The sequence below is a fragment of the Bombina bombina genome, chromosome 6, assembly GCF_027579735.1.
Source record: "Bombina bombina isolate aBomBom1 chromosome 6, aBomBom1.pri, whole genome shotgun sequence".
Lineage (NCBI taxonomy): Eukaryota > Metazoa > Chordata > Amphibia > Anura > Bombinatoridae > Bombina > Bombina bombina.
The window spans coordinates 961261408-961271282 of record NC_069504.1 but is presented as its reverse complement, the minus strand read 5'-3'; the positions used below and the strand labels follow the sequence as shown (position 1 = coordinate 961271282).

The 9875-nt window shown below is 38.2% G+C and overlaps 1 protein-coding gene across 2 annotated transcripts in view; it reads left to right on the top strand.

Moving 5' to 3' along the window:
* Positions 1-1513: 1513 nt before the first annotated feature.
* Positions 1514-9875, top strand: part of ARAP3 (ArfGAP with RhoGAP domain, ankyrin repeat and PH domain 3) — a 288603-nt gene continuing 280241 nt past the window's right edge. For both annotated transcript variants that reach the window (XM_053718619.1, XM_053718617.1), the window contains exon 1: positions 1514-2172. The gene's annotated coding sequence lies outside the window, so the exon portion shown is untranslated. The remainder of the gene's footprint in view (positions 2173-9875) is intronic.

Below are 9875 nucleotides of genomic sequence, written 5' to 3'. Positions count from 1 at the left end.
GCCACAGTTGGCTAAATAAGATAGCTCAGCAATGACAGTTTAGCTTCTCTAGCGGTTGGGACTTAGAGGGAGAGGGTGGCAGCAGTTTAGCAAATTTTAGTATGGGACCACACACAGTGATTGCCTTTATTTCCCCATAGTTTATAGGAGGGGCATAGGAGACTGAGTGTGGAATAGGAGGAAGGGTGGAGGAGGATGTGGGGCTCATCCTTAATATTTGCCCTGGGGGCCCTGGTTGGTCTCAATCCTCCACTGATGTACTTTATTGGCAAACTTTATCATCTTTGCAGGAGGGCAGGTTTGAAAGTAGGGAACCTGTCCACCTTCAAATTGCTACTTGCAGTGTTGAATTTTAATGTGAAATCTAACATTGCACAAGAGGTTTCTTGTGCAATGCTACCCTCTGTTGCGCTAGAGCAGGGCATGTCAATCACCATAAACAAGCGAGTGTTGTGGCATTGAAGAAAAAAAGCAGGATTCTGTGGCAGCAAACCTGCTCCACATAGCCCACAAAGCTGGGGATGCAGCTACATAAAACTACCCCTATGTATCTGTAAATAAACACTTATGCAAACAATCTGCATGCAAAATTAATGTTTTATGAGCATTTATTAAAGCTTGAAATTTGTCAATAAAATTACCATTGTTTTGCAGTTCAGGGACATATCATTTCAAAAGCATTTTCATAATATTTATTTAATCTCCTATGCTGTATCACACTGAGACAGACATTAATTAGCCGCAGTTTTCATCAAACAAGTTTTAGTGTCAAGATAATGAGGTATGTGGTATTGTACTATAAACTTTCTGGGATCTGTGAACAATCCATACATTTCAAAGGTTAAATAGAGGGAAAGCCATACAAATAAATAATGATAGGACATTACACAGTTTTGTTTACTTTGCACAATTAAACATTTTTTTTTTACTTTTGAGCTCATTACCTTTTTGTGTAGTTTGTTTGGGGTTTTTTTGTTTGTTGTTTTTGGGGGTTTTTGTTTGTTCCTTTAAACTCACTAATTGCCAGTCTTTGGTGGAAAGAGGAACTATTTGTGCTAAAACTTACAATTCCTGTATTACAAAAATGTATTTGCTGTTTGGTTATATTTCCTCAATGTTAAAAAAATGTCAGTTATTATAAACATAAACGTTTGACCTATTTTTAATATTCTGAAAACTATGTACACATTATCATCCTATAGGCTAAATAGGCTATAAAGATACAGCCCTGCATTATTAAACTTTTTGTACATTTGCATTTTTTAATTTTGCAACAATAAAACATAAACTCTCTTCCTTATTTGTATTAGTCTGTAGAACTATATAATCTTGCTTTTGTATGAAAAAGTTATAACATTGTAAAACATAGATAAGGATGAAAGCAGACCTGGATTCTTTCTGTACAACTCCCAGGGGCTGCAATCTGCATCACTGGCTCAGGAAGGCTGTGCTACAGATAGGAGGGGAGAAAGCTTAGGAGTGTGTCTAGGATACTAGTCCCCTGTTAGTGTCTGCAATCACCCTTCACAGTGATCTGCATGCTCTCTCTCATGGGCTGCCAGGAAGGATGATGGTCCTGCTGGTTGCAATGCTGTGTCTATTAGGCGTATGAGGAGCCTGCAGATTTGTACACTAGAGAAGGAAAAGTGTATGTGACCTGTATTACTAGGGATCTGATGAGGATGGTGCAGTCTCATACTGCTGAGTAAAGGAGAGTTTGCATATCTGTGAGAACTGATGAGAACTTGGAGGAGGCGGCTCTCTTTTTACAGAGGAGGAAGAAAGATCGTGCAGATTTAAGTAACTGAGGAGCTACCTGATCTGGATATTTAGCTGAGGATGAAACAACCCTATTGAGAATGAGCGGTTTAGATAGAACTGAATGAATAAGCAGACGTGTAAACAGAGGATATTCAGATGCTTATAGTGTGGGCTACTGAATAGGAAGAAGCTACAAGACACAAACAACAATGCTGGACCGGTACTAGTGAGGTTCACTTGTGAGAAGGCTCGTGTTTGGGGGGGGGGGCAGGATCCACTCCTGAATCCGCCTTGGAGTGAGCGCATGGGTGTCTGGCACCCGGGGTGTGGATGCATCATACAATCCATTGTCCCAAGGAGCGGATGCAGAGAAGACGCCAGCAGTTCCAGACCCCAGCCCATCTGATTGAGGTTAGTATAGTGCCTGGGGCTATGTGCCCTGTGTGTGCTGTATGAATGGGGGTTAGTATAGTGCCTGGGGCTATGTGCCCTGTGTGTGCTGTATGAATGGGATACTATCTTGTATGTAGTGATTTGTAACAAACACAGGGGAAGACTAAAACAAAAGGTGCTAATCTGTCTGGCATAATATCTGAACTATTAGTGGGTTCATACAATATGCAGTTTAAAAGAGGGAGATGTTTAATTGTCAGGGTATCCATTTTTGAGAATTATTATTAACGTGAATTTACAGTGATATATGAATTATATTGTAAAAAAGCTAAATATTGCTTAATTTGAAAGATTTATTTGTAAAAAAAAAAAAAAAAAAAAAAAAAGTGTCTAAAGCCTTTATAGCTGCCTACAGAGTGACCTGCTCTTTGTTATAATTTCTAAACGTTACCAAATAAATCATTGTAACTATTGACACACACAAGAGTTAGAAGAACCATCAAGTGCAGTTATGTTCTGCTCCTATTTATTCCTACAGAGCTGAGTGAGTCACTGAAGTTTGAAAACAATTGGCAAAATGTTAATCAGCTCTAAGAATAACAATTGGTGAGATTTGTCTCAATCATATGTTCTTTAAACTCGTAGTTAATGGAATATCCACCACAAATGGATGAAAAACTAAATATTTCCTATCATGTCCATGAAAAAGCAGCCCACTGTTAACTTTTTGCATGAAAAATGGATAAAAAGATATGAAACCCAAAATTATTCTTTCATGATTCAGATATAACATACTATTTTAAACAGCTTTCTAATTTACATTTTTTATTTATTTTACTTCATTCACTTGGTTTCTTTTGTTGAAAAGCAAGGACGCATGCTTAGGAGCCGGCCCATTTCTCGAGCACAATATGGCAGCAGTGTTATCCATTTGCAAGAGCCAGATGCCTACCTATCTCTTCAACTCAGAATATCATGAGAATGAAGCAAATTTGACAATAGAATTAATTGGAAACTTTATTAATAAAATGGTATGCTCTGTCTGAATTACAAAAAAAATGTGGGGTTTCATATCCTTTTTCTAAATTAAAGATGTTAAAACTGATTTTGAAATTACCAGGAATTATAGGTTTGTGCACACTTAATCCCTAGGGAAACATTTTCTACTGGCTGATAAGGACAACTTTCAGTTTTCTTTTGGTGAATACAAATATGCTTCACAAGTATAACATTTGTATAATCATTTAGCACAGGAAAATACAACAGTTTTAGTCAAAAGCACATGAAGCATGTACTGTGAAGGGTAGATCTTTGTAATCTTAGTTTCTTTTTCATAAGTTATTTGTAAGCAAAAGCTGCTTTGTTTTACCGAGTTCCTTATCAGATGTTGAATGGTCAATACTAATGAATTCACAATGGAATGGAAACCACTGCGTGGGTTCAAACTTTTGACCACTTTTTAATAAAGGAGTGGGCAATGTTTCTAAGATGGGGAGAAAAAAGAATACATTTTGTTTTCTATGTTCATTGAACATTTATATATCAAAGCCTTCACATTAAACATACATATTATCAATTAAACTGTTCATACCATTATAACAACTTTGATTGGTTACGACCATAATGTTGAATAGGAACAGTATAAATAAACTATTTAAAAGTAAGCCTATAAACATATAATGATATTATTTGTATAGAAATTGACTTTTCATACAGATGGAATAATGGCACATTGTTTATTTTTTATCTACTCTATATTATTTAAAGTCAGTTAAATTCATGTTTTCCTTAAAGGGACAGTCTACACCAGAATTTTATTGTTTTAAACGGTAGATAATCCCTTTATTACCCATTCCCCAGTTTTGCATAACCAACACAGTTATAATAATATACGTTTAAAATCTGTGATTATCTTGTATCTAAGCCTCTGCAAACTGCCCCTTTTTTCAGTTCTTTTGACAGACTTGCAGTCTAGCCAATCAGTGCCTACTCCCAGATAACTTCACGTGCACGAGCACAGTGTTATCTATATGAAATACGTGAACTAACACCCTCTAGTGGTGAAAAACTGTTAAAATGCAATCTGAAAGAGGTGGGCTTCAAGGTCTAAGAAATTAGCATATGAACCTCCTAGGTTAAACTTTCAACTAAAAATACCAAGAGAACAAAGCAAAATTGGTTATAAAAGTAAATTGGAATATTGTTTAAAATGACATGCTCTATCTGAATCATGAAAGTTTATTTTGGCCTAGACTGTCCCTTTAATATAATAACTTTATTTCAGATATTCAGTTTTGTATTACACACAGAAACATGCGTGCACACACACTAATGCTAAAGGTGCAGAGTGATATCCTTTTTTAATGTAAAACAGGGACTATTAAAATGTATTGCAATTTTTTTTTTTAAACACATATTTTAAGTCCTGAAAAATGTTTACTTGTCAGACTTGAAAAGGCATGTCCCCTTTGTCTTGGGGGTATTTCCTAATCATTAACAGGAAGTATAAAACAGATTTTTATATTAGTATAATTTGTTAATAGCTTTTATTGGATCAGTAGATTTTGTTTCTCATTCTGTTGTAAAGTAAAATCTAAGTAAAAATTGTAAAATGTCTGAGGTATAATTAATTAATTGATTAATTAGTTTATTTTTACTTCCCCTGGTGAACAGTTGAACATAACTCATGGGGGCCACCAAGAGGTCACCAGAGGTTAAATCTTCATGTTTGGCTCCTCCCCCATTAGAACAGTCACATTTCTGTCCAGATGTCATGGAGTATGGAAGCCAGAGCACAATGTTTTTTGTTTTTCTTATTTATTTTTATTAAGCAAATATATATATACTAGTCCTAAAGCTCTTTTTTGCTCTTTCTCTCTCCCCCTCTCTTTTGCTCTTTCTCTCTCCCCCCTCTTTTGCTCTTTCTCTTTCGCCCTCTCTTTTGCTCTTTCTCTCTCCCCCTCTACTTTGCTCTTTCTCTCTCCCCCACTCTTTTACTCTTTCTCTCCCCCTCTTTCTTGCTCTCTTCTCCCTTTTATGCTCTCTCTCCCCTCTTTTTTTGCTCACTCCCCTGTTTTTTTCTCTCTCTCTCTACCCGCTTTTGCCCCCCCTCTCTTTAGCTCTCTCTCTCCCCCCTCTTTTGCTCTCTCCCCCATCTTTTGCTCTCTCTCCCCCCTCTTTTGCTCACTCTCTCCCTCTCTTTTGATCTCTCTCTCCCTCTCTTTTGCTCACTCTCTTCCTCTCTTTTGCTCTCTCTCCCACTCTATTTTGCTCTCTCTTTCCCCTCTCTTTTGCTCTCTCCCCTCTCTTTTGCTCTCTCTCTCTCTTCTTTTTTGCTCTCTCTCCCCTCTCTTTTGCTCTCTCTCCACTCTCTTTTGCTCTCTCTCCCCTCTCTTTTGCTCTCTCTCTCCCCTCTTTTGCTCTCTCTCCCCCCTTATTTGCTCTCTCTCTCCCCCTCTTTTGCTCTCTCTCACCTCTCTTTTGCTCTCTCCCACCTCTCTTTTGCTCTCTCCCCCACCTCTCTTTTGCTCTCTCACCCCTCTTTTGCTCCCTCTCTCCTCTCTCTTTTGCTGTCTCTATCCCCCTCTCTTTTGCTCTCTCTCCCACCTCTCTTTTGCTCTCCTCTTTTTTGCTCTCTCTCTTTCCCCCTCTCTTTTGCTCTCTCTCCCTCCTATTTTGCTCTCTCTCCCCTCTCTTTTGCTCTCTCTCTCTCTCCCTCCTCTCTTTTGCTCTCTCTCTCCCCCACTCTCTTTTGCTCTCTCTGACTCCCCCTCTCTTTTGCTATCTCTCTCCCCCCTCTCTTTTGCTATCTCCCCCCCTCTCTTTTGTGCTCTATCTCACTTTCCCCCCTCTCTTTTGCTCTCTCTCTCTTTCTCCCTTCTCTTTTATTCTCTCTTTCCCCCTCTTTTGCTCTCTCTCCCCCTCTCTTTTGCTCTTTCTCCCTCATCTCTTTTGCTCTCTCTCCCCCTCTTTTCTTTTGCTCTCTCTCACCCCTCCTCTCTTTTGCTTTCTCCCCTCTGTTGCTTTCTCCCCGCATGGTCACGCCGACTTGTCACACCTGCTAACCACGCCCGCTGAGCCACAACCCCATCATGGCGCTCCTGCCGGCCACGCCTCTTCCATGGCAGCTTCCGAGAAAAAACACTTTCTCTGCTGCTTAAAGGACCAGTCAACACAGTAGATTTGCATAATCAACAAATGCAAGATAACAAGACAATGCAATAGCACTTAGTCTGAACCTCAAATGAGTAGTAGATTTTTTTTTCTGACAATTTTAAAAGTTATGTCTTTTTACACTCCCCCTGTACCATGTGACAGCCATCAGCCATTCACAATTGCATACACGTACCATGTGACAGCCATCAGCCATTCACAAATGCATACACACTTATTCTTGCACATGCTCAGTAGGAGCTGGTGACTCAAAACGTTTAAATATAAAAAGAATGTGCACAATTTGTTAATGGAAGTAAACTGGAAAGTTGTTTAAAATGGCATGCTCTATCTGAACAATGAAAGTTTAATTTTGATTGAGTGTCCCTTTAAGGCCAGGTATGTTTGTCCTTGCACAGTCTCTACTGCGCATGACTGCATCTGACAAACATACCTGGCCTTTTATTATATAGGATAAATATATATTTATATATTAAATTAGGAAGAAAAAACGAGTGCAAGCAGGTATCTCCAATTCCAACCTCGATTTATTGGTTTAAAAATCCATGTGGTACATGATCAATGGAAAATCACAGGTATTACTTGACAAACAATGGCTGCTGCTGACATGTTTCGCCACTCAAGGCGTAATCATAGCTGCAGTAAAAATCACAGTCTGCCTATTTAAGGCAGCTGGACAATTTCTATTGGTTTAAAACTTTAATTGTTGACAAGTTTCACTTGGGGATTTTTAACCCTATATATACAATTTAAACATTAATGCCTCTTAATAGTTCAAATGTGTAATAATTCTTATTAGTTACTAGTTTATTCTATAAATATTTATCAATGCAAAAGTCACAGCGCTAAACTAACGTATAAACTATGCATGAAACTTGGTACGCTATGCATGAAAAATAAGAATAATACATACGCAAGGGAATATACAAATACATATATATACACAGATACACGAATACAGAAATAAAAATAAAAATGAATATAATGGGTTAAACTTAAGCACTCTTGTGGAAACTAAGTTCTATATATTTGTATAAACAAGGAATAACAGAATCAATCTTGTTATAGTGCTAATGAACCCAATAATACGTTATTTTATTAATGCTCAACAATTGCATATAGCTATATTAGATAAATAGTGTATATTTATATATGCATGATTTTGTTAGAAAAATTATCAGAAACAATTACTAGAAAAGTTAGAAAAGTTGCCAGCAGAAGTTGCTGAAAACGTTTGCTAGAAAAAAACTTTTACTAGAATTAATTCTAGAAAAGTGTCAGAAAAAAGTGTCAGAAAAAATTGTTAGACAAAAATTGCTTGCTAGAATACTAAATAGAAAAATTAAATAGAAAAATTGCTAGAAGGATGGGACTAGGGAGAGTTAACACAATACAACCAGTCAAGCTGACACGTCTATTTAAATGTTATTTAAAGTATTAGGATACCAAATTAAATCCTTTGACTAAATTGATACCCGTGATCACAGGATTGTGTCACAGAAAAGGGAGATGCATGGACCAACAGATCATTTCAAAAATTTTAAAAATTTATTTCCAAAAATTTATTAGGTCATATTCCGAATTCAGACCCAGAGGTACTCTGGTCTGAAGCTTAAATATCCAATACATCTCCCTCTTCTGCAACAGTTTGTTGCGATCACCTCCTCTTGGTGGGCATACCACCCTCTCTATAGCCTGCCACCTTAAGCTACTAATGTCTGTATTGTGGCAACGTGCAAAGTGTCTGACTAAAGGAGTACTCGCTTCTCCTGCTTGAATGGTTGATAGATGGTTACGAATACGGACCTTCACCTCATTAGTAGTTAATCCTACATACTGTAGGTGACAGCATATGCAGGTGAGAAGATACACTACATAGGTTGATGTGCATTTTAGGCAGCTGTTGATTGGAAAAGTGTCACCCGTAACTTCTGATTTAAAGATGTTTGACACCAAGATGTATTCGCAGACCCGACATTTTTGTCTGCATTTGAACAGACCTTTGTGAGTTAACCATGAACTCACAGGTCTGTTCAATTCAGGTAACATTGATGGTGATAAAACATTTGCCAAGGTTTTCGCTCTCCGATAAGAACATCTTAAACCAGTTTTGACACAATTTTCCAATTTATCGTCAGCTGAGAGGAGTTTGAAATGTTTTTTAACAATCCTGCATATTTCAGTGTATTGTGTGCTGAAATCTGTTACAAAAGTAACGCCTTGGTGGGTGTCTGAGACTGTGTTGGTGGAAGACCCTTGAATTAAAGTGTTCCTATCAAGGTCTAAGACCTGCTCTCTAGCTTTAGAAACCACTTGGTTAGAATAACCACGTCTTTTCAGTCTATCACTTAATTCTAGTGATTTTTCACAAAAAGTGTCATTCAGAGTGCAGTTCCTCCTAACCCTGACAAACTGCCCCTTTGCTACGGCAAAGGGGACATGTCGGGGATGGCAACTGCTGGCATGCAGCAGTGCATTGCCTGCAGATGGTTTCCGATAGATACTACAGATTATCTTTCCCTGTTTGGTTCCTTCCAAAGAAATATCCAAAAAATTAATGGTATTAGCACATAATTCAGATGTAAATTGTAGACCAATATTGTTGCTATTTATAGCATCAATAAATTCCGAGAATGCTGTGTCCCCGCCCACCCAAATCAGCAGGAGATCATCAATATAGCGTCCATAATAATGGATCAAATGCCTGTGGGAGTTCCTATCTCCATAGATGTGGGACAGCTCCCACCAACCCATAAAGAGGTTTGCATAGGAGGGGGCAAACTTAGCCCCCATAGCTGTCCCACACCCCTGGAGAAAGAACTCCCCTTCAAATTTGAAGTAATTATGGGTGAGCAGGAACCACAGCACCCTCAGAATGTATTTCTGGAAGTTCAGACTAAAACCCGAATAGTTCTTGAGAAAGAAGGAAATTGCTTCCAGTCCCTCTTTATGGGGGATGGAAGAATACAAAGAAACCACATCAATTGTGGCCCATCGAAATTGACCAAAGTTCCATTCTTTAGATTCTAGTATTTGGATGACATGTTTCGTATCACCAAGATAACTATTCAAGGATAGCACAAATGGTTGGAGGATTCCATCCATCCATTGTGATACGTGTTCAGTCAGTGAGCCAATCCCACTGACAATGGGTCGTCCCTTAACTTCAGTAAGGGATTTGTGTATTTTAGGAAGATGGTGGAAGATGGGCACTACAGGGTGATCAACACATAGAAATTCAAAAGTGTCACGATCAAAGTGCCCATCCTCCAAGCCATCGTCCAGAATACCCAAAAGTTCACGTTTATATATTGAAGTGGGATCAGCAGACAAGAGAGTATAATTGTCAGTATTATGTAACTGTCGAAAGGCCTCTTGTAAATACATATCTCGATCGAGGACCACAATAGAACCTCCCTTGTCTGCTGAACGCACCACAATATCTTTATTATTCTTGAGTTCATCAAGGGCTAGTTTTTGTTGTTTCGTCAGATTGGAATGCATCTTATTTTCTACCGCTTTCAGTGCTGTAAGGTCGCGTTCAACTC